This window comes from Oryctolagus cuniculus, chromosome 15 (genome assembly GCF_964237555.1).
Source record: "Oryctolagus cuniculus chromosome 15, mOryCun1.1, whole genome shotgun sequence".
In the NCBI taxonomy this organism is placed as follows: Eukaryota; Metazoa; Chordata; class Mammalia; order Lagomorpha; family Leporidae; genus Oryctolagus; species Oryctolagus cuniculus.
This window is the reverse complement of record NC_091446.1, coordinates 12,061,625-12,087,417: the sequence shown is the minus strand read 5'-3', so window position 1 is coordinate 12,087,417 and position 25,793 is coordinate 12,061,625. Positions and strand designations below refer to the sequence as shown.

At 47.0% G+C, this 25,793-nt stretch overlaps 1 long non-coding RNA gene across 6 annotated transcripts; it reads left to right on the top strand.

Annotated features, from left to right (window-relative positions):
* The first annotated feature begins 220 nt into the window (after positions 1-220).
* Positions 221-17,454, top strand: LOC127484251 (uncharacterized). Of its 6 annotated transcripts, none has more exons than XR_007911140.2 (9): positions 221-459; positions 643-782; positions 897-925; positions 1,011-1,258; positions 1,995-2,283; positions 5,233-5,336; positions 8,175-8,415; positions 15,164-15,391; positions 15,913-17,453. It is a non-coding gene; the product is annotated as an uncharacterized lncRNA (long non-coding RNA). The 6 variants fall into 6 exon arrangements; XR_007911139.2 differs by having other exon boundaries at positions 5,233-5,358; XR_007911144.2 differs by lacking the exon at positions 1,995-2,283 and having other exon boundaries at positions 15,913-17,454.
* The last annotated feature ends 8,339 nt before the right edge of the window (positions 17,455-25,793 follow it).

The window sequence follows — 25,793 nt, the reverse complement described above, 5'->3', positions numbered from 1 at the left end:
CCGCTGTGCACCGCAGTCAGGCCCGGGTCTCTGGGTCTCACCGCTGCGTCCCCATCAGAGTGGGACCGGCCAGCCCGGGCCCGCGCCCCGGGAACAAGACGTGGCCAGGGCCAGGACACTGGGGTACTGTCACGCCGTTCTGGCGGCCGGCTGATCAGTCGTTCACAACACAACACACTCGAAGGAACATTCTAGAACATTCGAGAAGAAAGGGCGGGGAGTCGGCCGCCCGGGTCTCGCCCAGGTCCCCTCGAGGGCGGCTCCAGGGTGCTGGGAAACTCTCTCTCTCCCACTTCAGGTCACTCACGGCGGGTGTTCAAAACCCGGGCCTGGACGGTTGTGGAGATGGTGGACGCCGACGCGCGCGCCCCGCCTCCCGACAGTGCCCAGCGCGGAGCCTGGAGCCGAGGCCGTCACAGCGTGGCCGGGGCGTCCTGGAGGGACCCCCACCGACCCAAGGTCCTGGCCCCCGGGGTCCCTGGGGTGCACCCCGGGGCGCTCCTCTTCCACGCGCGCGCCCGCATCTCACACGCACGGCGTCCAGGCTGTGCCAGCGCCCCGGGCCGCGTCTTCTCTCCCGAGCTTTGCATTGTCCATTTTCCCTCCGGTGCAAACACGGAATTTTTGTTCCTGTACTGACAGCCTGGCGACGACCATGTCAGCGTCTCCCGTCGGCGGCTTTGAAGTCCCGGGAGCCGCCGGAGAGCCGAGGCCGCGCCATTGGAACCCGGGAGCATTTGGCTACCTCGGGCGCCCTCTGCTGGATGGAGCTCCAGCTGCCTGTGAGGCGCCCAGAAAGGGCGGGAGGCTGCACCCCAAGATGGGCGGGTTCTCCGCTAAGCCATAGCAAAGAAGTTTGGTATTTTAAGAAAACAGATTTTTCTTTTCCTCCACAGCTGCTTAGAAATCTTCATTCTCTATCCAGGTGCGGTGGGACCCCAGTTTATTCTGCACCTTCCATCTTGGAGCAGAGCTACGTTGCTTAATTTTTTTTTTTTTTTTTTGCATAGAAAGAATTTGTCAGAATGAGAGCCATGAAGAATTCTAGCATCTCTCTGACACTCAAGTGCCCTATGTGCTCCTTCGCTGGAACCCTTGCTCTGGCAACAACACCAAAACAGGACCATTCTCACCGTATTCTGGCATCAAGGAGTGGACTATCATAAGGGTTTAAGACCATGAAACCAGAGTGCCTCTGGCTTCTACCCAATGAACAAGGGCAGTAGCCTCTCCAAGCTGGCATCTTCTTCTCTCTGATGTGAGGCTATAATACTCTAGGTCTCCCGGGGTTGTTGTAAGGGGTTAACCCGTTCACACAGTTCACTTAGGTCCGTGCTTGGCGCATACAAAAGCATATAAATACTAGACAGCGTCACATGAATAGCTCAGTGCAGGAATCCTGAGTTAATGCCCACAGTGGCACAGACACAGCTACAGATCGCCCGCATCTTTGTTTTAAGGACCACTCACATGTTCTCCAAGGGGATAAGTGGTCCAGCTCGGAACTGAGAATGGTCAAATCTCCAGAACTTTCAGGGAAACCTATTCAGGGAATGTCTGGTTTTTTGTTTTTGTTTTTGTTTTTTTTTCTGCCTTCCCTGGCTCAAGATTTTGAGCCATGCAATTGGCAGTATTCTTTATATTATTCTTCTTGAGACTTGGGGCTCGCTCTGCAGAAATCACTGATCTCTTCTTTGTAAACTTTGTAGAGAAAGGTTAATAGTTGCAATGGCTTCCATGTATTAGGCGCTCATTAAGGAGTAGACTATCCATTCACTTATCCAACAAGGATTTAATGTGAGCCTACTGTGTGCCTACTGTGTGCCTACTGTGTGCCTAGGCTAACTGGAGAGGATGTGTATCTATAAGACAGACACAGTCCCTACAATAGGAACCTTAGGTTCTAGAGTAAACAAGTAATTAATGGTGATGAATGGCCAGGGGCCATGGAATCTAAAAATCTCATCCGGAGGTCCCACTTTTGAATGTTACAGGAGAGGCCCTGGGCTGCAGAGATTCCCCGCTGGAAGACATCATCCTGTGCTGACAGAATGGCAGGAGAGCTCCGATCTCCTCGTTATCCAGATGTGCTTAGGAAAGCCAACAGCTGGAAAGGACATGTTTGCCCACAGAAAAAACAATGAATGAGATTGGCAACGCCAATTCTGTCATTCATGGGAGCAAAACACGACATCGTTACACTCAAGATTTTATCCATCTGAAACAGGATTGTGTTTTCTGTGGTGTGAAATGTTCCTGAAGGGTTCTCAGAGTTGTGGGCTGGTAGGTGTGTGCAGGTGCAAACTCAAACTCTTAAGTGTTGCTGAAGAGTAACGGGAGATTTGGAGCTTGGCCAGAAACACTTTTCTCTGTGGAGAAGGTCAGCAGCTGTGGGTACAACATGCAGAATATGCGGTGCATACCATCTGAAATGAATCCCCTCATCACATTGTCCAAATAGCTGAAGTGGAATAAGAAGAAAATAATTGCGTAGGGTTCATCAGGCCAAGATCAATCATATCCGCATGAAACTTCAAGTTAAATTATTCTTAGAGTAGACCATATATTAAATAATGTATTTCTTTATTTAATGAACGTCCACAGAAGGCAACAACTTGACATTAACATTCTTGGGTCACAGAACAAGCCCATGGTGATGGCCTATTTTTCATCCATGTGCCTGAAACTCCTATTTTTAGCATCCCACCTTCTTTTCATACTGATTTTTCTCACTCCCTTAATCTCCTTTCTCAGTAACTAATCACTTTTCAGGTCAAAGCTATCAACATACAGTCAAGTAGAAAGGAAAGGCATGTGAGAATATCATTGTCTAAATATCCAAATGCTTAGAAATCCAGATAATTTCTCCATTCCCTGCATGTATACACACACACACAGGTACTTATTGAACCACAAATAGCCAAGTGAAAAAACCCAAAATGGTTGACCTGATAATTGTGGTGTGGAGACAAGAGAACGTTGACTCAAATTCAAAGAAAATGGGCCGGCGCCGCGGCTCACTAGGCTAATCCTCCGCCTAGCGGCGCCGGCACACCGGGTTCTAGTCCCGGTCGGGGCGCCGGATTCTGTCCTGGTTGCCCCTCTTCCAGGCCAGCCCTCTGCTGTGGCCCGGGAGTGCAGTGGAGGATGGCCCAGGTGCTTGGGCCCTGCACCCCATGGGAGACCAGGAAAAGCACCTGGCTCCTGGCTCCTGCCATCGGATCAGCGCGGTGCGCCGGCCGCAGCGCGCCGGCCGCGGCGGCCATTGGAGGGTGAACCAACGGCAAAAAGGAAGACCTTTCTCTCTGTCTCTCTCTCTCACTGTCCACTCTGCCTGTCAAAAAAAAAAAAAAAAAAAAATTCAAAGAAAATGTATTTCACAGACTTTTTCTTCCAGAAAGAACTCACAGAAGTGAAAAATTTTACTGTTAGGCAAATCAGTCAACATACTAAAACTGACAGAGAACCTACGATATATGGGTTATTTGATAGTTTTAATGCAATTTAATAAGGAGAAAAACACCAGTTTTTATCAGGCTAGTACTTCATCCATTGTGGTAAGCATCCAATTAAACTGCCCCAGAAGAGGTTTTAACTAGAGCCAGATGAAGATATTTATCTTTATACAAAATGTACATGTCAGTATACACATATATTCACATGTGTGTACATATATACATGAGGGCATTCCTTAAAATTCATAGAAAAATAGAATGAAAAGATGTTTATTTTGGTGCAGAAATTTTTAAATCCATGCACACATGTATACCAGCAAACATATCTACATATCCACAGCTAGGCATTCGTGGACACGGACACACATTTATCCCTCACACACACGCATTTATCCCACTGAAAACAAACTACCTCTGTGTACCACACAGACCCATGGAAAACAGGTCGGTACCATTATCTCTGTCATAAACACAGTAAAATAAGCAAAATCCACTAAAACAGGATACAAGCTGGCTTTCTTCACCTTTGAGAGCCACAGTCTGAATGATCTTAGAGTCTAAAATCTCAGTTAAGGGAACTTGACATTTGCAGTAAAATACTGAATCTCTTTGGAGGTGTATTAATATTTGGATTACATGAGCTACTCATTAATGATTCATTGGAGTTGGAGAATTTGCTCCATTGATGCCTCCCCTGGAAACCGGTAGATTTCTTCTTCCGCCTGCATAAAATTACATTTGGTGAAGTCGTAGCAGAGCTTAGCAGAGCCACAGTTGGTAAAACGTGTTCTTCACCGCAGATAAACAGCCCTTCCTTTCACTTGGGAAAGAGCCACAGTCAAAGTGGCCATTCATGGGTCTGGAGCCACCTCCTTCTCGGGCGGCCGCCGGTCCCCTCTCAAGGTGCAGCGAAAGTGAGACCCGGGATCTCTCACCTGACAAATGCGTTCTCATGTGAAATACATGAACTGCTCTCCTCCCTAGAACAAGTTGGTTCAGATCACTGTCGCTTCCGTAGCACAGGAAGAGAAGCTAATCTATAAAACAATGAGACTTCACTCTGGATGCCAAAATCTGCAATTACATTGTACACAGGGCCTTCATGAATAATTCCTGGGGTATGATCTGACATTAATCTGGATAGTTAATACAGAGCTGGGGCGTTGCCAGCATAGAGCTGACTGATTTCTTTATAATAGGGCACTTTCAAGGTGAGGATCAAGCCTTCCTCTGCATTATACTCGTGATCCAAACTGAGCCCTGCGCTATCATCTTTATGTCTTGTGTTTCCTCCTCGGAGTTGGATGCCTACACACTGGCAGCAAGGGGCCATCTTAGAAAGACAGCATTTCAGTTAGGCGCGGCACCCCCAAGATTTTAGCTACTGCCCTTCTGTTGGCAGATTTTAAACGATCGGATTGTAAGAAAGTCCTCTAGTGTGCCCTAACTATAAATACTTCACTCTTCCTGGCCACATCGTGAATTAAGCCACCAGCTTGCTTTCAGAACTGGTCTCTTACGGAATCAGTCCCAAGGAGAATCATTTCAGAACAGTTACCTTCAGGAGCTACTGATGGGTCGATTTTGATACCTTCTCTTAAACTAATCCAGATTATGATGAATAAATAATAATTACTCAGTTAAAATGTCCCATTGGTTCCAACGTTTATTTACAGGCTGCCTATCTTCTGTTGAACATTTAAGATAGAAATTACAGGAATTCTCAATGGTTAAATAGTCTGATCAACCAATAACAGGAACACATTTTATCTCCTAGGAATCTTCCTGTCCAGTTACAGAATAATGACCCAGAACAGATAACGAATTTCAGAGGATGGAGAAGCAAGTGCAACAGAATGCCGGCGGGGGGCTCTTGTGAGAGTGAATTGAGCCTTGACAAGTGGTGAGAGCTTGAGTTGGTGAAGAGGCCTTATTTATATTTGTATTTATGGGTTATTTGAGAGACAGAGAGAAAAGTTCCTCTATACAGTTCGCTCTCCAAATGCCTGCCACAGCAGAGACTGGCCAGCTGAAACCCAGAGCCAGGAGCTCATTCTGAGTTTCCCACATAGATGGCAGAGATCCAGTTACTTGACCCGTCACTGCTTCCTCCCAGAGTTTCCATTAGCAGGGAGTTGGAAATAGGATAAGGAGCTAGAACTGGGGCTTGAACCCAGGCACTCCCATCTGGGATGCATGTGCCTTAATCACTAATCAGAATGCCCATATTTTGTTAAATTGTTAAAAGTAATAACAGTCAAACAATAAGCAAGCAAAAGAGTGAACATAACTCTGATTTTCCTGTGTACTGTTTAAAACATTTAACCATGGGCATGGTATTAAATATTTAACCTCAGGGCCAGCATGTGGCACAGTGAGTTAAGCTGCCACTTGGGACACCAACATCCCACACAGGAGTGTTGGTTTGAATCCTTGTTGCTCTTCTTCTGATCCAGCTTCCTGCCGATGCACCTGGGAAAGTAACAGATGACGGTCCAAGGACTCGGGCCCCTGCACTCATATAGGAGGCCTGGGTAGAGCTCTTGGCTCCTCACCCTGCCTGACCTAGACCTGGCTGTTGCAGCCATTTTGGGATATAAACAGCAGCTGGAAGAGATTCTCTCTCTCTCTCTCTCTCTCTCTCTCTCTCTCTCTCTTACTCCATCTTTAAAATAAATAAATCTTTAACATTTTTTTAAATGTTTAACAACAGAAAGAGCACAAATACCAACAAATCAGAGTGGCACAACCTGCCGTGAAAAAACAATATAGCTTAACAGGCAGTGTCAGGCTGGCTTGTGACTATTCAAAACTTTTTGCCATTTTCACTCACTTGTTCGGAAGTCTGTCTCCCTCTCCTAAAATACAGATGTGACTGCAGCATGTGAAGTGATGCCTGCATTGGGCATTTCTCAGTATTTGGTGAGTGCTGGATGTTTATAAAACTTCATGAGAATCCTAAGTTGGCTTGACTAGGGCAGGAAACCCATCTTAGGGAGGTAAAAATGAAGTTAGCTGGACAAAATGCTGGTGGTCTTTAATTGCGCAGATTAGAAATTTGAGCAATTTTCCATGAACCATGGAGAACCAAGGGAAATACGCAAACAAGGATTCAGCAACAATGAGATCGCTGTCATCACTTCCAAAGTCAACGATACTCTCATAACCTTGAAGAACATTTACTCAGCACGAGGCATTAGTACATCGTGTTTTATGTGCCTTACCTCATTCAGCTCCCGTAAGAACTCTATGAAGTGGGTCCTATGATTATAGCCTGCTTACAATTAAGCAAACTAAAGCTTCAAGATCTCCAGTCATCTGAACAAGGTCACATAATTACACACACACACACACACACACACAGACGCTGATCAAAATGGCTTTCCTAGCAGAATTATGTAGCACTTTAACGAGAAGAATGATTCATAACTTCAACGTGACACCACTCGTATAATTTCTTCATACTTTCTCTCAGGCTGTTACCCATATTTATATAGTTGTACTACAGCTATTATATAATTTCATGGAATGCTAATTTTTACTTAATTGATCAACTGAAACCTCTATTGTTGCATAATATTTATAATTATAGTTTGTAATGATTACTGTTTAGTTTCTATTTTCTTTTTTTGCTATTATAAATGATGCCTCAATAAACACGTTCCTCCACACTCCATGTTTCATTTCCTAATTATTTCCTTCCAGTTAATTCCCAAGAGAGGTGGTACTGTGTCACAAGTGTGAACATTTCATAGGTCCTGAATTTTGTTACCAAACTCTTTTCCAAGAGGGTTGTATTAATTTCTACTAACTTCAACCATTGCTATTTGCCAATTTAACTAACTAAAAATCTCAAGATCAGAAGTTATTAGATGATATAATTTTCACTTAATAAAAATAAGTGGCACTTTTCATTAGAATGCTTATTACTAGCTAATTTAAACATTTTAAAAACAAAATAAGTGTATTTCTTTGTACTCTCATTATTTAGTCAAATCATTTGTTGTAAAATTCATTTATAACAAATTGTTTCGATTCATTTTTATTTCTAACTTTTCCACTGTAGAGCATGCTTTATTTGCAATTTATTACTTTATAATTCCTTTCATCACTTCAATCTTTAGAAAGTTCTCATCCTTCCAAACAGCTCAGATTTCATTTTATTTTTGACTGACTGTCATTGATTTGGTTCTTTTCAGCTTAATATTTTTTCCATATGGAGATTATTTTTGGTATATAGGAAGGAAGGAATGAAGTAATTTTCCTCCCTCTCAGTATTTATCAAACAATTCTTCATTTCCTTATTGCTTGTGATGCTTTATTGCATATTCGTTTTTTCTGTCTACTTTATGGGCTTCTATCATGTTCCATTGACCTATTTAATTTATGAGTATTCTAGCCTTATCTTTTTTACTGCTGTTATATTGTATGCTTTTATATTTGGTCGAACTGCCTTTTTATAAAACATTTTTTTGAGAGTGACATCCATTTCCTTTCCAAATGAAGTCGTGAATTATTTCTGTTTTTTCCAAAATAAACTGAAATTTCAATTGGGATTGCTGTAGCCTGTATGTGACTTTAGGACTAACAGTGTTTTACGCCTCCTTTATTCTCCCTTTTTCTGGGCCATTTATTCTAACCTTTTCTAATTCCCAATAAAGACATCTTTATGTAAGTCACTGATATTTTTATTACGCTGTTTCTTGGGTTTTTACATAGATGCTCCTGGACTCGCCATGGGATTACGTGCCAGTACACACATCGTAAATTGAAAAGTGCCATAAATTAAAATGCACTAAGTGCTCCTACCCTGTCAGACATCCTAGCTTCGCAGCACAGCACGCTGGAGAGCGTCATGGACACCAGGCCGACTGGAAGCTGTGCGCTCTGCCGCTGCCCAGCATCCCCAGAGACAATGGTGCTGCGTTCTGCTAGCAAAGACCCCGATTCAAAGCCCAAAGTGAGTTTCTCCTGAATGCTGTCACTCTCATGCCACTGGGGAGCAGAAAAACCCTAAGGCTGAACCATGGTAGGAGGGGACGTTTGCAAATTGACATTGCCTTTCAATGGGAGCAGTTTTGAGCGTTTCCACTTGTTGTTTGCACTGGTTGGCTAGTTAGTCACCCAGAGCAGTCGTTTGAAACATGTCCGTTTGAAGGCCTCTCGTGTGCCAGGCAGTGTTCTAAAGTACTTTGGATAGTCAAGGTGGCCCATGAGTGTAATCATTGCTATAATCATTACTGCTGCTGTATTTTGCTACCGTGTTGTGTGGGTCATAGGGAATCCACGATGGGAAAGGTCACTGGATTTAAAATCAAGGGTGTATCCAATGTTTTAGCCTAGCTGGGCCTCTGTTTCCTCTTTGTAACGTGAAACTGTCAACACCTACCACAAGGAAACAAGGCCCTTGCTCTGGTTTGTGTATTTCTGATAGATACTCGATTTTCTCTGATTCCAGATTTTATTTTCCCTCTTTGGCTGTAGGATAAGATCAAACCTCTGGGAACAAACACTTTATAATCATTCTTTTTTTAGATGTATTTATTTATATGAAAGGTAGAGTTACAGAGAGGCACAGAGAGAGGGGTGGGGGGGAGAAAGGTCTTCCATCTGCTGGCTCACTCCCCAAATGGCTGCAATGGCCAGAGCTGCGCCGATCCAAAGCCAGGAGACAGGAGCCAGGAGTTTTTTCTGGGTCTCCCATGTGGGTGCAGGGGCCCAAGGACTTGGGCTATCTTCTACTGCTTCCCCAGGCCATAGCAGAGAGCTGGATCAGAAGAGGAGCAGCCAGGGCTCGACTGGCATCCATATGGGATGCCAACACTGCAGATGGCGGCTTAACCAGCTACACCACAACACTGGCCCCATAATCATTCTCAATGCTATATTCGAATATGCTTGTCATTAATGTCTTTTGACTATTTTAAATAAAAGATCTGTCTGGCCAGCAGTGCTACAGTGGGTTGGAGACATAGTTCATGTCCCAGCTGCTCCACCCCTGATCCAGCTCCCTGCTATGCCCCTGGGAAACAGCAGAGGATGGCCCAAGTCCTTGGGCTCCTACACCCATGTGGGAGACATGGAAGAAGCGCTCAGCTCCTGGCTTTGGCCTGGCCTAGCCCTAGCTGTTGCAGCCGTCTGGGTAGTGATCCAGCAGATGGAAGACCTCTTTCTCTCCCTATCTGTCATCTCTCCTTATCTCTTTCTGTAACTCTGCCTTTCAAATAAGTAAATAATTTAAAAAAAACTATTTATTTATTTGAAAAATAAAACAACAGAGAAAGATAAGTTTCCTTTCACTGGTTCACAACCCAAGTGGACACAATAGCCAGGGATGGGCCAGGTCAAAGCCAGCAGCCAGGAACTCTATCCTGGTCTCCCACGTGAGTGACAGGAGCCCAATCACCTGGGCATCCTCTGCTGCCTTCCCAGGTGCATTAGCAGGGAGCTGGATCAGAAGTAGAGCAGCAGGGATTTGAACTGGCATTCCAGGATAGGATATAGGATGCTGGCCTCCTAAGTGGCAGTTTAATCCCCTGTGCCACAACGCCAGTCCCCTGGACTACCTTTTATTTAGTCATTTGTCATTTTGGAAGTCCTTCCTTCTCCATTCATCCATTCCACCTAAAATTCTGAAATATCTTTGTTTTCCTCTTTTCACTTTCTTGCCTTAAAATTTGTAATATATAGAAGCTCCAGTTAGAGTTATCAGCAAGCCCTCCCTTCAACACATGTTGCTTTCCTACTTTTCACCATCTGATGAGCCATGGTTGGTTCATCCACCAGCATCCTTTGATGAAAAAATTGTATGGATTATAAATATTTGCAGACAGGTATCCTCCAAGTTCCTTTCCATTTCACTTCCTTTTAAACATTCACCCTGGTCAAGGGCATCCATTTCTAAGATAGAATCACTGTCTTCATGCTGGGATCACTCTATCTCCACTCAAGCCCTCTGATTCTTCCACCCGCCTACAAAATATTTCCCTGGCATGTGCCACAGATTCCTCTGGACCTGCTCTTCCCAGTCCTCTAGTCCAGTTGCTGCAGAGAAAACATCAGCATCATCCACATCCTGCCTTCCACCTGCATCCTAAACACCTCTCAGGTCCGTTTGCTTTGTTCTGTCCCCAGCGCACTGCTCTGGTCCAAGTTATCACCATTTGTCGTCTGAACAACGGCAACGACATTCTCATTCGTCCCTCCTCCATTGCACTTTACCCCTCCTTGCTCCATTCTCCCTTCTATATCCAGAGGATTTCTTTAAAGGCAAGCTCCCCTTCAGGGGCCCCCAGTGCCTAGGGTAGTGCTGGAAGTCTTTAGCACGGTTTGCTAACCAGTGTCCAACTCAACCTCTCCACTCACCCTCCCTCGCCACCTCCCTACTCCATCCCCTTTCCCTGGATGCTTCCCTCCCGTCCCCAGTCCTCTGTGTAGCTATCTCCCGCCATCATACCTGGAAACCTCCCATTTCTCCCTGGAGCTTCCCATTCAATGAAAAAAATGAATGACTGACGTGAAAGTCACTTTTATGAATGAAAATCACTCATTAGTTACATTCTTTCTCCTTGAGATGTTATTCTACTGGTTTTTTGTTTAAAGGTTTATTTATTTATTTATTTGAAAGGCAATGTTACAGAGAGGCAGAGACAGAGGCAGAGAGAGAGAAAGATCTTCCATCTGCTGGTTCACTCCCCAAATGGCTGCAATGACTGGGCTGGGCCAATCCAAAGCCAGGAGCCAGGAGCTTCTTCCAGGTCTCCCATGCAGGTGCAGAGTCCCAAGCACTTGAACTGTCTTCCAGTGCTTTCCCAGGTGCATAAGCAAGAAGCTGGATTGGAAGTGGAGCAGCTGGGACTTGAACCAGTGCCCATACAGGATGCCAACACTGTAGGTGGCAGCTTTACCCACTACACCACAGAGCCGGTCCCTATTCCATAGTTTCTAACTTTGATCATTTAAGTGGGAAAAGATAAAAAATCTCTCCAGTTTATTCTGGTATCAGGTACCAGGAAATAGAGGATAAACTCTATTTCCCAGTTCTATAAGATTTTTGCTATATATTTAGCTCATCACAGGTTTACCTTCGATTTTACTGATCTAATTTTAGGATTTTAATTCATCCCAATGGCAAGCCAATGTTTTGTTTTCTTTCTTTATTCAGATTCTTTTTCTTTCTTCCCTTGCCTTTTCCCATGTCCCACTCTCGAGAGAGAGGGTGTCTTTGCTTCCGTCCATGTCTGTTTCTTCCTGTATCAGGATGTACATGTTGAGTAACTTGATCTTTGGTTATCTCTTTGAGTCTAAATTCAGCTATTCTCAGAATTATTTGGAGCCTTTTGATGCATGTATATGTTTTTTCACATTTCATAGGTATTTTAATTGTGTATCCATGCACTCTTAAATTTCACCTTCCAATCTGTGCAGAAACTTCTGCAAGGACCTAGGCTTCACAGAAGGGTAAGAGTTGCTGATGGAACTGAAAGAACTGTCTTCCAGTGTTGTTCCTGTCTAATCTTCACTCCCAGTGTCTCCTTCTAAAGAAGATAGGCTTGGTTCGGAATTAATAATCAGGATAGAAAAAGAGGGGTGGCTGGAAGCGGAACAGTCAGGAAGCCTTGCAATAAATAAAATGTGTCTTAGCAATGGGAGCTTAGATTGGGGGAATGGTGGGAGTGGGAAACAACCCCTACCACCATAGACTAACCATGCGATGGGTTCCAAAGGACTCCATCCAGATAAGCTGGGCTGCAACGTGAACTAGGCCAGCAGAGGGTTCTGTCATGTAACCCATCTGGCGTTGTTCAAATTCAGAATGCTAACAGCTATCACTTTCCCTGGGCAGTAATGATGATCAGTCTTGTCTTTGAGTGCTTTTGAAGTAAAGCGAGCAAATTTCCCCAAAGAAAGTCTAAGCAAGCTGCGTTTTCATCAACTTTCTCTGCTCAAGCCTCCCCCGTGGTCTAGGCAGCACAACCCAACACAGCAATCTGAGCCGGGCCACTCTCCTGCCCCGCCATTCTCCAGTGAGCCCACAGCTCACCCTCATCCCTGCGTGACTGCTTAAAGCAAATTCCAATAATAGAGTGAATTCTTGCCTTCACGCTGCCCCAATGCTATTGACATCATTATTGGAGTCATTGAGTCTCTCAAGGTGTGTTCTGGAAAGATCTTCCAAAGAGGAGTTAGAGGCCTGCCTGCATTAGAGTGATGAAAATGTAAATTTCAGCCATGTCACTAGCGAGGTGGACATATTTCACCAAGGCAGATTAATTTAACAGCTACGTTTCCCTTCCTGCGTGCTCCTAAGTAAAAACAGACCTGCAGAGCAGTCAAAGAAGCTGAAGTGAGTCTCTCGATACAGTGTGCAGAGACCCTGGCCAGTGAGGGGACCCAAGAGGGACCTCCTCGTGCCTGTGATGACACACTGCAGGGGAGAAGGCATCTCTCCGTGTTGCAGGAAACATCGGAGAAACACTGGGCAGGTTAGGGGTGCTGAAGTGCACTACATCAGGTCTGCTTTGAGTAACTAGCAGGAACTGGCCCAAAGATGTTCTGCTTTAGATGGAGCTGGGACTTGTGCGTGACTACTCTTGCCTTCCTCCACCAGTTCAACAAAGCTGTGATCCCTAATCGTTGCTCAGCAACTTACTTGTGTTATAGCCCTTAAAAAGCTGCATAATCTTCTTGTTTCCTCCATTTTTTGAAAAAAAAACCTACTTTTAAAAGTGCATGAATGTCCTACTCTATGAATGTTTTTGAGGACTTTCACTGGGCTACAGGTGCTGGGGCAGGCAGACATGCAGGGAATTCCCAGAGCAGGGCATCAATAAGGTGACAGGCCAGCGGGAAATTGTGCAGGAAAGACTGCAAGCGGATGAGGGCGTGGAAGCAGCCAAATTGATGACATTCGTGCTCCTGTAAAGGGGGGGGGGGGGGGCTCTCTGTGATCCTGGGCTGCATTCTGCTCTTTCTGTTAGCATTTCCTGCATTCTGTATAAGCAGCTGGTCTTAGACCATCGCGCAGCTCTTGGTGAGCTCTTCAAAGTCAGGCAGTGTATCCTGTTTGGTTTTTGCCCACAGTGCCTGCCTGGTATACAGGATGTGTTCAAAGCATGCTTGTCCAGTACTAAATGGATGAACAAGATTTCCTCCTCCCGGTGGGAACCAAGTTGCCGGTGGTCACTGTGTGTGAGCAGCGCCAGCCAGAGACCGATCCGATCCGAGAGGTGTCTGGGTGCGGAGGGCGGGTGCTGGGCGGAACAGTCCTCGGGAAAGAGCTCACAGTGGAGAGCGCTAGCCAGGCATCAGAACTGGAGGGGCTGAGAAGCGGGAATAAAGAAACAATCATGGGGCCGGCGCCGTGGTTCACTTGGTTAATCCTCCACCTGCGGCGCCAGCATCCCATATGGGCGCCGGCTTCTAGTCCTGGCTGCTTTTCCTCTTCCAGTCCAGCTCTCTGCTGTGTCCCGGAAGGCATTGGAGGATGGCCCAGGTGCTTGGGCTCCTACACCCGAATGGGAGACCAGTAGGAAGCACCTGGCTCCTGGGTTCGGATTGGCACAGTGCTGGCCGTAGTGGACATTTTGGGGGGGGGAGCGGTGAACCAATGGAAGGAAGACCTTTCTCTCTGTCTCTCTATCTCTCTCACTGTCTAACTCTATCTGTCCAATAAATAATAATAATAATAAAACCAATCATCACAGAAGTTGGTGAAGATGGGAGAATAAAGCAAGCCAATGACACGAGGTGACTGAGTACGTGGATAAAAAGGGCCTTTCTGGGGTGGTCTGATTTGAACTCTTATGGCTGAGGACAGAGACCTAAAGTGGAGCTGCCTGAGAGAATGTGTTCCAAGGACTCCATGGGACATTCTTGTATTAAAAGTTTTTTGCTGTAGTTGTTTATCTGAAATTAAAATGGAACTGGGGTTCCTGTACTTGTGTTGGCTAACTCAGGTAACCATATCTTAATGGAATGACCAGGATGGAAACAAGGGTGGACCAGACCAGTGCAATAAGGTGATGAAACTTTAAATCCCATAAGGCTTCACAACCTGGCAATGTTATTCAAAGACATCATTATTTAATGGTCTAGCAGCCTCTGAAAAGACAAGAACGGACTGAGTGAGCAAGATGGTGAGGTGATTGTTCAGTGATAGCAAACGCAGTTGGGTTTCTTGCTCCTCCTGAGACTTTCACACCTATGCCTGGGGTCATGTGCACTTACAAATATCCCCTACGTCCCTTCTGTACAGACACTGGTCAGCCACCACCCCCTCAGCAGATCCTACCTTCCCAAGTCTCGGGGTGAGAAAATTCTTCCTGTCTCACCTGTGTAAAACAAGGGATTGGATACATTTTCCACATGGCGCTTGGTGGGTGTGCCTCAGGGGGCAGCTCGCTATAAAACCCCTACTGAAAGTATCTCAAGCATGAGTTTGTTTTTCTTACATAACAAGACATTTAGAAGTCGGAAGCTGGGGACACTGGTTTAGCTGACTAACAGCATCAAGACCACAAGCCTGTTTCTACCTCATGGTGACAAGACAGCTGTGGCAGCACCAGCCAGTGTATTCCTGTTCAAGACAGGAAGAAGGAACAGAGGACAGTGCCGTGCAGCTTTCCTTAAGGAAACAACAGCTCCCTGAACTCTGCGCACAGCCAGACTTTTTGGTTGTGTCTAATAAAAGGCTTTTGAACTTCCAGAGTGGGAAGAAGGCGGTGGGAGTGACTTCTGCACAAACAACAGCTGAGAGGAGCCCTAAGCCGGGCAGTCTCTGGGAGGAGCAGCTGCAGAAAACACTGGGAAGAACCCCCGCGCTGGAATCCAACAGACCTCATTCAGATGCAGGAGGTGCCCCCTCTCCACTCGTGGGCTCTTGAGCAGGGCACTCGATCTCCCTCAACACTCATTTCCTCATCTGCAAAATGAGGGTAATAGTGGTGACCTCACAGCGGGGGGAAGCCAGGATCAGAGATAATGTGCATTTGTCACCTGGTACTGTGTGTGGCAGGAGGAAGGAAATGAAGAGTCCTTGTCGTTACTTGGATAATCCAGCCAATGAGACACTGCTTTTTTTTCCCCCTATGTAGATAAAATATGTCTTCTTTCTTGCACTTTCAGAAAACTAAGTTCCAAATTATGTATATTTCAACTCTATAGAGTGTTTACAATCCAACAGAAGCATCAGGGAATGATTATCATGGTGACTACAGTTGCCTAGGTTAATCATGGTCCTTGGTCTACAAAGTCATGTCATTGACAGAAATCAAAAATATCACAAAAAGACATGTCTGTAGATCCACGTTTTGGGTGCATTGCGCTGGACTTGCAAGCTGTCAGTTCCTTTTTGATACATTAAAATAATTTTTGATTTTAAGAATGTTTAGTTTTAGATGAAATCATTAGGTACCATCTTGAAAGCCCTTAATCTTAAAACATATTTTGCATTTAGATTCTCACTGGAAGAAGACTATAGAACTCAAGGTAATCAAAACAAGTTCAAAGGCCAGACAACAGAAGAATTTATTGGCTTCAACGTCATGATCATTAAACAACAGTCTTCAAACACTACTGGCATTTATTCCACTTGACGATGGAAGCTTCATGAACTCTTCACAAAGATGAAGGGGAACTGTGTATGTTACTGCAACATTTGGGTATCAAGAGTCTAAATATGGGCAAGAGAAATCAGGCTAAGCTATTATTGCCAGAATGAACCTACATGCCAGAACTTGAGAAATGGAAAGAATGAAATGGCATTAGAATTCTCTCTCATTTGTAGAAACGTCTTAGATACAAGCCAATTTAATACCTACCATGCAAATAGCAATGACTTGTCCAAGGAAATATTGAAATCTATTAAGGCTGCATGTGCATAATCCGATTCAACAAGTCAGGATATTTTTCTCAAAAACATAATATCTTTTTGGCATTGTGTGAGATGAAGGTTAGATTACATTTCTTGCCTGCGCAATAATTCCCACATCATAAATTCTGATGAAATTATATCAATATATAAAGCAAATGGATGTCTGACCCACCATCGTTTTCTAGTTCTCAAAGAGAGGCTGACATGGCAGCAAATCCCCAGCTGCTCAGAGCAATGCTATTACAGCCTGCTTTTGCCTGGGAACTGTTATTAACTATCTTGACCAGGAGCGGCTGTTAGAGTTTGTGGTTTCTGCTCTGAATATTAAACTTGGGCATACAAGAGTCCTTATTGTGGGGAGCACTTGGAAATGGTAATGCAAAATTGCTTTATATTTGCGGGATTTGATTGCTGTAGATGATACAGCGCTAGCTGGTGGGCCTCTCTTGCTGCTTGCATTTCCAGATTATAAATCATTCCTTCGACAGGGTATCTGCCACAACCCGGTCTCAGTTTCCATGGTATCATTTTTTATATTATAACTGGCAAGTGCTCTTCTGGACCGTTCATATAAATGACACATTTCACATAATTTATGAGAATGGGGTTGAAATCAAAGCCAATAAGGGCCTCCCCAAGTTTTCTTGGACATGTCAAGGCATCTCAGGCTTGGTGTTTTGGGGAGAGTGGGTCACAGACATAAATGTCAGATTTCTGAATGGCATTCATAGGAACTGTGTTGATCAATAGCAAATTCAGTACTGCAAAGCTCCATTCACAATTAGTCAGTCAGTAACAGTCAACTTTCAAGAGCAAAATGTGTCTGTGTGGCTGCATTTGATGGATCACATGTACAGAAGGTGGCTAGAAGAAGGCACCTTTATTTTCTCCTTCTGAAAATAAGGCATTGGATGAGGTGGTTTGCAGAGACCCTTCCGGTTTTGGTGCATTGGTAGCTCCAAAATTCACTGTTGAAATTAAAAGACAACAAGACAGATGATGGTGTTGAGTGTATGCTGTGTCCTTGTCGCAAACCTCAAGATTAGATTTAGACCTGAGATATAATTTTTTTTTTCATTTATTTATTTTCAACTTATTTGAAAGGTAGAGGGACAGAGAGAGATCTTGCATCCACTGATTCACACCCCAGATGCCCACAACAGCCAGGCTGATGCCAGGAGCCTGGAGTTCAGTCTGGGTCTCGCATATGGGTGCAGGCACCAAAGCACTTGAGCCACCATCTGCTGCCTCCCAGAATGCGAATAGCAGGAAATTGGTTGGAAACTGACAAGCCAGGACTCAGTCCAGGCACTGTGAGATGGGAGGTGGGCTTCTCAGTTGCTGCAGCAAACACCTGCCCCAAGACGAGATGGAGGAAGCTGAACCCCCTTTCATCCCTGGAACCCACACACCAGCTACGTAGCAGAACCCATTCTTAGCTGGTGCCGCGGCTCACTAGGCTAATCCTCCGCCTTGCAGCGCCGGCACACCGGGTTCTAGTCCCGGTCGGGGCGCCAGATTCTGTCCCGGTTGCCCCTCTTCCAAGCCAGCTCTCTGCTGTGGCCAGGGAGTGCAGTGGAGGATGGCCCAAGTGCTTGGGCTCTGCACCTGCTTGGGAGACCAGGAGAAGCACCTGGCTCCTGCCTTCGGATCAGCGCGGTGCGCCGGCCGCGGCAGCCATTGGAGGGTGAACCAACGGCAAAGGAAGACCTTTCTCTCTGTCTCTCTCTCTCACTGTCCACTCTGCCTGTCAAAAAAAAAAAAACAAAAACAAAAAAAAAACCATTCTTAGAGTAACACATTTGAAGTGCGAGAACGCAGCTGAGCTCCCCTGGCTGTGCCCGAGATGCCCTGGCTTTTCTGTCTGTGAACTCAGGGATTCATGAATTTGGAAGTTGACGCCCACCACAGCGAGAGCCGACCAGAGCGTGAGTTGCCTTCTGATGGATGTTATGAATGAAGAGCTCAAGCCTGTGAGACACGGTTTTGATGAACCTCTGCCGAGACATAAGAAGCTCTCAATTGCTCCCTACCCAGAGGCCTGAATCACTTGTGGTCTCCTTAGGTACTCTTGCTCCATCGATGCTTTTTTGGCATTCCATTCATAAAAAAACAAAGCAGGGACTGTGAGTGCAAGGCTCCAGATGAACTGGAAGCAGTTTCTTGGGCAATTGGTTGCCCTTTCTCATCCACCCACACCCATCGTCAGAAGGAGGATTTGTACACAAGAAACATCCGAGTATAATCAAAATATAATTGTAGGGTAACCAGAGACACTTGGTGCAAAACTTCTGTCAGAAGGCCGGTGAGATTGTCCTTGCGCCAAATTGGCTTCCTAAAGCAGCTCCCCTCTCGCCCACAGCATCTGCACACTGCAGAGTTCTCGGGGTAACAGCCTTCCAGAACATGGAAAGAAACGGTGACTATGCACGCAAATTTTTTCTGGTGGAAAAGTATTGAGTTAGGCCAGAATTTATCCCTTTGGGACTTTTTCTTGGTCGCTGGGTTTTAGAACTAAGGGGAATTCATGGACAACTGCTTTATTTTACAGATGAGAAACTGAGGCTTCTAAGAGCGACAGGTTTTGCAAAGGCCATAGAGACAGTGGCAGAACTGGGACCAGACCCCGGGGACTCCCAGCCGTCGCTGACACGGTGACTGCCCAGCTCACTTGGCCTTGAACCGCCAAGGCAGCATAGTTTCCTTTGTAATAAAGCTACACCTGACGTCCGTCAACTGGAACGAGATTTTGAAAAGGGATTCCGATCCTCACTGCGGGTGATGCGTTCTGATTCCCTCTGCTCTGAAGCAAGTTTTAGTTCACTTGTTTTCTTCACACTGAACTACTTCTAATCATCACCTAGTTTTAAAAACACTATTCTAGAGGATGTGTGCTCAAAAATTGCTTATTAAGTTCCCCTTAGTAGTGTCTTTCTAGAAATGACTTCCTACACGATGTCCTTTCCCAGTAGCTGAGGACAAGACCTCACCCAGCTCTGACTTCTGAAGACCTGCTCTATCTGAAAAAAGAAAGCTTGGCTCTTGCAAAAAAAAAAAAAAAAAAAAAAAGCTTTTCTTAACTTTGAATGACCACAATAGTTCAAATAATTGGAAAAAGATAAGAACCAACTCTACCCAACAGTGGGTTGCAGAGGCAGTAGGCATGCACGGCTCTGCAGAGGTGCCTGTATGGGCTCTTGGCCTAGGGAGAGGGCTCTTTGCTTTGGAATAAATGCTTTTGTTAATACCCGCGCCACTAAGGCCAGTGCAGAGTTTCGGCTTACTTGGCTGGCTGCAGCGAACAGCCACATCCATCAGTCTGGCTTTCCCAGCAGGGAGAAAGGTGCTTTATGCTCAGAAGCTCAGCCAGGCTTGCCAACCTATCCGAGAAGGAGGAGGGGAAGTCTCTTCTCGAGTGGCTTTTGGGGACACACTTGCAGGCTTCCAGACGATGCCCTCAGGTGGCCTGCGCTTTGGCTTTGCCGTCCGGCAGAGCAGCCGAGGTCCTAGTTTTCCTCTATCTGCCGTTTAACCCGTGCCAAGCTTTCTTTTCTCACCAGGGTGAAGAATGGAGCCAAGACACCCGAGCGCCGGGAGAAGGCTGCGGGTGGCGCAGAAGCAGGCACAGGAAGCCCGCAAGCAGCTCTCATGAGACGGGCGCTCAGCGGGGGCCCAGCCTTTGCTTGCAAGGAAATGCTCGCTCCCCACCCACAGGGGCGGCTCGCCAGTGGACCAGGAGCCCCCGGTCCACTGCCTCCACGGGTCAGGGCGTGGACCTGCATCCCATCCATTCCACAAGATGCTCAAGCCCAACCCTGGGGTTCATCCTTGCCACCTGGGGATAGAAGAGCTTAGCTTCTTGGACTCCGAGTTCCCATGGCCCCCAGCCTGTGGTTCTTCAGAGCCAGCCAAATCTTGTTTTTTTTTTTTTTTTTTTTTTTTTTCATTCAGGGCTGATTTCTGGCAAAATTCCCGCCCCAGGCCTCCAGCCTGACAGAGGTTAATGGGTACCATTTAGCCACTCTCTGCAGCACTGGTTTGATCTTCTTGGCTCCAATGCTCTGGTTCTTCTTGGCACGAGAAGATTCGGCTCTTGCCCTTTATCTTGTTACCCGAGAGCCTGAATGCCCGTGACAGCCGTGGCTGCAGATGCTGCCCCTTCGGAGTCTCTGGCAGAGGGGCAGGACTCAGATGCACGCAGGAAATGTGCTTGGAACTCTTTCTTTTTTCCAAACAGCCAGGTGGCTGTTGCTGAGACCAAGGCCGATCAGAAACGACACACACACGTCTCTGTGGCTGGCGCCGCCTGGATCTCCCCTTCACGAAGAGAGCGCAGAAACAGGACTGATGGAAGCAGCTTCTCACTCGCAGTAAGGAGAGAGTCCAGCTGTGCACTGAAGCCAGAGGACTCTTGACTGTCCTGTGTTCCCAAGTCCCCGGAGCTCCATCAGTCATGTGACCGTGACTTCGGAAGAAAAATGCCTAGGTCAACTTCAGCGCAAACAAGTGCACATCATTCCCAAGGGCCACGCTTCTGCAGAGTGCCACTGCTCTGCCATCCAGGAAGCCTCCTGACCTTCACCTGAGACCCCAGAGAAGAGGAGCGGGACCAGGAAGGGCGCGCCAGGTAAAGTCACATGACTCTTTTTTTTTTTTTTGACAGGCAGAGTGGACAGTGAGAGAGAGACAGAGAGAAAGGTCTTCCTTTGCCGTTGGTTCACCCTCCAATGGCCACCGCGGCCGGCGCGCTGCGGCCGGCGCATCGCGCTGATCCGATGGCAGGAGCCAGGTGCTTTTCCTGGTCTCCCATGGGGTGCAGGGCCCAAGCACCTGGGCCATCTTCCACTGCACTCCCTGGCCACAGCAGAGAGCTGGCCTGGAAGAGGGGCAACCGGGACAGAATCCGGCGCCCCAACCAGGACTAGAACCTGGTGTGCCGGCGCCGCTAGGCGGAGGATTAGCCTAGTGAGCCACGGCGCCGGCCCATCACATGACTCTTGAAAAATGCCTCGGGCTGCCTGTCAAGTCTGGAGCTGCAGCAGGCCTTGGTGGGAAACGTCGCCCTCCACACCATCCAGCACAGGCGCGTTTCCTGCTGCCTAGAAGCAGGTGCTGGTTCTTGGAGAACATGATAAAGTTGCTGACTTGTACATACGAGCCCCAAATGCCTATCTCAACCCAAGATTCATGCCACAAGGAGCAAGAAGCCCAAAACTGGGCCTCAGATCCCCGGAGGGCACTGTGTCACTCTGGCACATGGCCACGAGTGGGCGGCACACAGACTGGCCACATGCACACGTGACTCAAGATCACGCATAGTTCATAGTCCTCACACGCATGACTCACTCTCCATGACTCAGCACCGGGGGACACCTCTTGCCTCGTCTCCTCTCTTCCAAATGTTCTCTCCAGACAGCGTTGAGAGTTGCCCCCGTTAACAGTCATGAGAAGTAGCTCTACTATACAGAGTTTCTAGAATCTTCACCCCCGAAAATAGCAGGGAAGAGAGCTCAACTTCCTGTTTAGAATCCCTGCACCTTCCCCCTGTGAAGATTCCAGAACAAATAATTCCCGTTTCCACCTACGTGTAAGTTTTCAAAACTTCGGATGAGAAGATCCTGATAATCAAAACTTTGCTCACGAAGGGCCAGGGGCAAACTGCCGGCCAAGGGGGCCTCAACTTAACCAGCGCTGGGTGGGGGAGTAACGCCCTCTTCTGTGGGAAAGGTGGAATCAAGTTAATGAATTGGCTTCCTCGGAGAAGAAAATGTGTCATCCTCTCCAAAACCTTGAGATGAAAGGTGTAAACCGGTGTCATTGTTTCATAAATTGCTACATCAAACAGGGGACGCCTATAACCCTGCAGCACGTAATTATCATAAAAGTAGCACACCGTTAAAATTCCCAGGAAGGATCTGGCAAATTAGATTACAGAGGAGGGAGCGGAGCACACATGGTCCCCAGCCCAGACTCCCCCTGCCAGGTGCCCACCACCACCACCTCCACCTGGATTCTGTGGTAGCCTCCCAGGGGTCTCCCTGCTGCTGCCCTGGCCGCCCATGTCTCTTCTCACAGCAGCCCAGGGATCACGGCACGCCTGGGCTCACAAGGCTCCAATCTTCCCACCTCACTGGGGTTAAGACGCCTGAGTCCCCACTGTGGCCTGGGAGAGCAGTTACCTGAGCCTCACTTGCTGAGCCCATTATCTGCCTCCCTCTGCCCCCTGGCTGCAGCCACACAGACTTTGCCCAGGGCTCAGCAGCTCAGAAGGGCTCCCTCCCCACCCCCTTGTCCCTGTCCTCTGCCTTGGGGACTCTGGGCTTGCTGTCCCCACCTCTGCATTTCTGCAGAGATGGCCAGGCCTGGCCTGCCCTCCCAGGGACCATTGCTTTGGTGTACTCATCCCTGGCTGCCTGGTTTCACAGCACAGCCCTCACCGCCCCATAATCCCTTTCCCCTTCCCCTAAAGTTCTCCCAGGTTCCCATCCGTCCTGCTTGTGCACTTTCTGTCCCTCTGCAGGGATGCTGTCAGCCCTGCAGAGGCCGGGATTTCATCCTGTCCTGCTCTCCATGCCTCGGAGGCTCCGGCCGTGCCTGGCGGACAAACAGGATGGCTGGCAGAATAGAGGACTCGCAAGTGCTTCCAAATCTAAGGGCTGTTTGTACCTGTCCTAAGCGTATCGAGGTCAGACATTCTTCTTGCTTTGCAGCTGTCCTTTGGTTCCATCTGGAAGCCCTGGAACAGGTGGATCAGGGGTGCACAAAAAGAAAATGTCATTGATGGGCTTGCTCCCCAAAGGCGGCAACAAAGCTTTCATGCCCATCGCTTGCTTTTAGATCCAGGCCTGGGTGCTGGCTGAGCATGTCTCTGGAAGTGACAGAGTTCGTGGGTGGGGCTAGAAGCTGGCCTCCCAGCTGAGATCCGATGGAAACCCTCGTGGAGGCGGCACTCAGGGAGAAGGGTCTGTCCACAGGTGTGCAAAGGCCCTGGGTGGCAAGTGGCAGAAATGCATTCCAGCGGGGTAAAGCGACAGCACGGCTTGTACCGGAAGAACACAGGGATGCCCCACAATCCTCAGGAGAGGAGGGACTCATGAGCGCCTACAATTGCCAAAGGCCAGGATGAGCAACGCATGCTCTGGCTCCAATGCTTCGCTCTCTCCATACGTGGCTTCTTAATGCTCGTTGCAGGCGCCTGTGTCTCCAGCTCCTGTTTCCCGTGTCCCTGTCACATGCGGTCAACATCACTGCCCCAGGGGGCTCAAGGTCCCTTCACACAGGAGGTGAGCCCTGCACCCCACAGCACCCCAAAGTTCCTGTTCCTAATCCCAGGGAGAGAGAAATCTGATCAACTGGCTTGGGACAGATGTCCATTCTGATAGTTTCCAGTGGTGATGCAGACAAAGCCTCTTAGAGAATAGCAATTCCTTTTTTCAAATGTTGGGATCCCAATGTGTTTTAATTGTTTCCGATCTCAAGAGGGTATTGTGGTTCCTACACCATACATCACTGTGTATGTGGGTTGGGACCACATTCTGAACTTATGAACATCTCTGTAGGAAAATGCATGACTATTAATACTAAGCGAGACAAATAAGAATCATAAACAGCTTCATGTTAGGTCAAGCCAGGAGAGGTTTTGCTATCAAATAAATCCAGATCAGGTTTGAATTTGCTCCAAGTGAGTAAGAAAATCTTTCGGTTTTCAGACGGTTTGGGTGTCTGATTGTGGATGAGTGGGGTGGCCGGGTAATGCACCACCCATGCTTCACCTCGGAGAGTACAGGGGCTGCTGGTGTAAGAATCCCCGGGCAGGCATGCTGAGAATGTGCGGAGTGTCCCTGCAGGTTTCTCACCTCCCCAGCTCTCCCGTAACTACAGTGAGAGCGACTCGAATGCAAACTCAAACCCAGGAACAACATCTACCGAAAACCCAAGTGACAGATGGCCCCATCAATCCTAAAAGCAACTGGATCTTTCAGAACCATAAGACCCACATGGCCTCTGGGTTGGGGACAGTTAAGAGGAAGTGACAGGACCTCAGGGGTACCTGGGGACAGGATGACCCTCAAATCGCCAGGAGGCACCGGAAATGGCGCAGCTCGGTGGGAAGGCAGCAACTGAGCGAGGGTTTCCGCACACACCTGTGCTCAGGGGAGGGAGTGGGATTGTGGGAAATGTCTGCAGGGGCTGCAGGAGCTTAGCCCCATGCACTCTGGATACCAACCAGGCAAACCTCCGCCTGGGACGGAGCTCCTCTCCAAGGAGAAACGCTGGGAGTGGAATCCAGGCTCCGACAGGGACAACAAAGCAGCACGTAGGTTCCAGGTGAAGCTGCGGGTGATGGCCCCGGGTGTCAGAAGAGGAAGCCATACCTGTCACTCCGGAGAAAACGGAAGAGAAAGCTCTGGACCCGCGAAGCTGGGAAAAAGGCTCTCCCTCCCCCGTCCCCACCTAAAAATCAAAGAGTGTCCATTCCACATCATAATGACAAACAAGATTTTTTACAGCGTTAAAAAAATCTCCTTTTTATGAAAGGAAAGACACAGAGAGAGCAAGAGAGTGACAGTGAGAGAGACAGAGAAAATGTCAAGAAAGCTTTTGACCATCCAAACAAAAAACACCAAGTCACTTAGAGATTATCAGCAGATTATTAAACAACAATGCTTCACGCCAAAGAAACTGGAGTGATATCTTGAAGATAATCAATGGAAGAAAATGTGATTTTATATTTTGTACCCAGCCAAATTACAATTAAAGTGGAAATACCAAGCATAAACAAAGTATAAATTCCTTAAATTGCGATGAACATGAGAAAACTCAAAATGTTTATCTGATGGGCCCTTCCCAATAGAGGAGTTCAGGAGCTTCATGCAATCAGAGCAGAGGCGGACATGGACGTCCATGCTGCTGACAGCGTACTCCTGGCGTGAGACAATGGAGGGACAAATGTAACATGGAAGTTTTAAGTAAAAATCCTGTAATCCCGAACTTGAACTGGAAGCATCAGCATAAATGCATGGTATGTTTTATCTTCAAATTATTCCTGGCTGTACAAACATGCTTATAGGATGTGAGACTGTGGTCTCCAACCACAAATGTACAAAATGAACCTGGACCATCTTGTTAAATTAGAAGCAAGGAAGCTATCAAAGACTATTGGAAGCTTGTGGAAAACCTAAAAAGTGAACTTGACGCCGTCCCCATTGAGCACACATGGGACAACATGAGCTCTCATAAGCACAATAACTCACAAATTGAAACAAGTAAAATATACTGAATCTCTGAAAATTATGGTTCATTATTCTAGGTGTGATAATGGCATAGGGCTTATATATTTTTTTAACTTTCGTATCTTTTACAATTACGATGTCTGGCATTTGTTTCAAATTCTGTAGGAGAGAAAAGAACAATACCTGCAGCTTTACTATTCTATTCCGAGTATTTTTATGGATGCTGGAGGT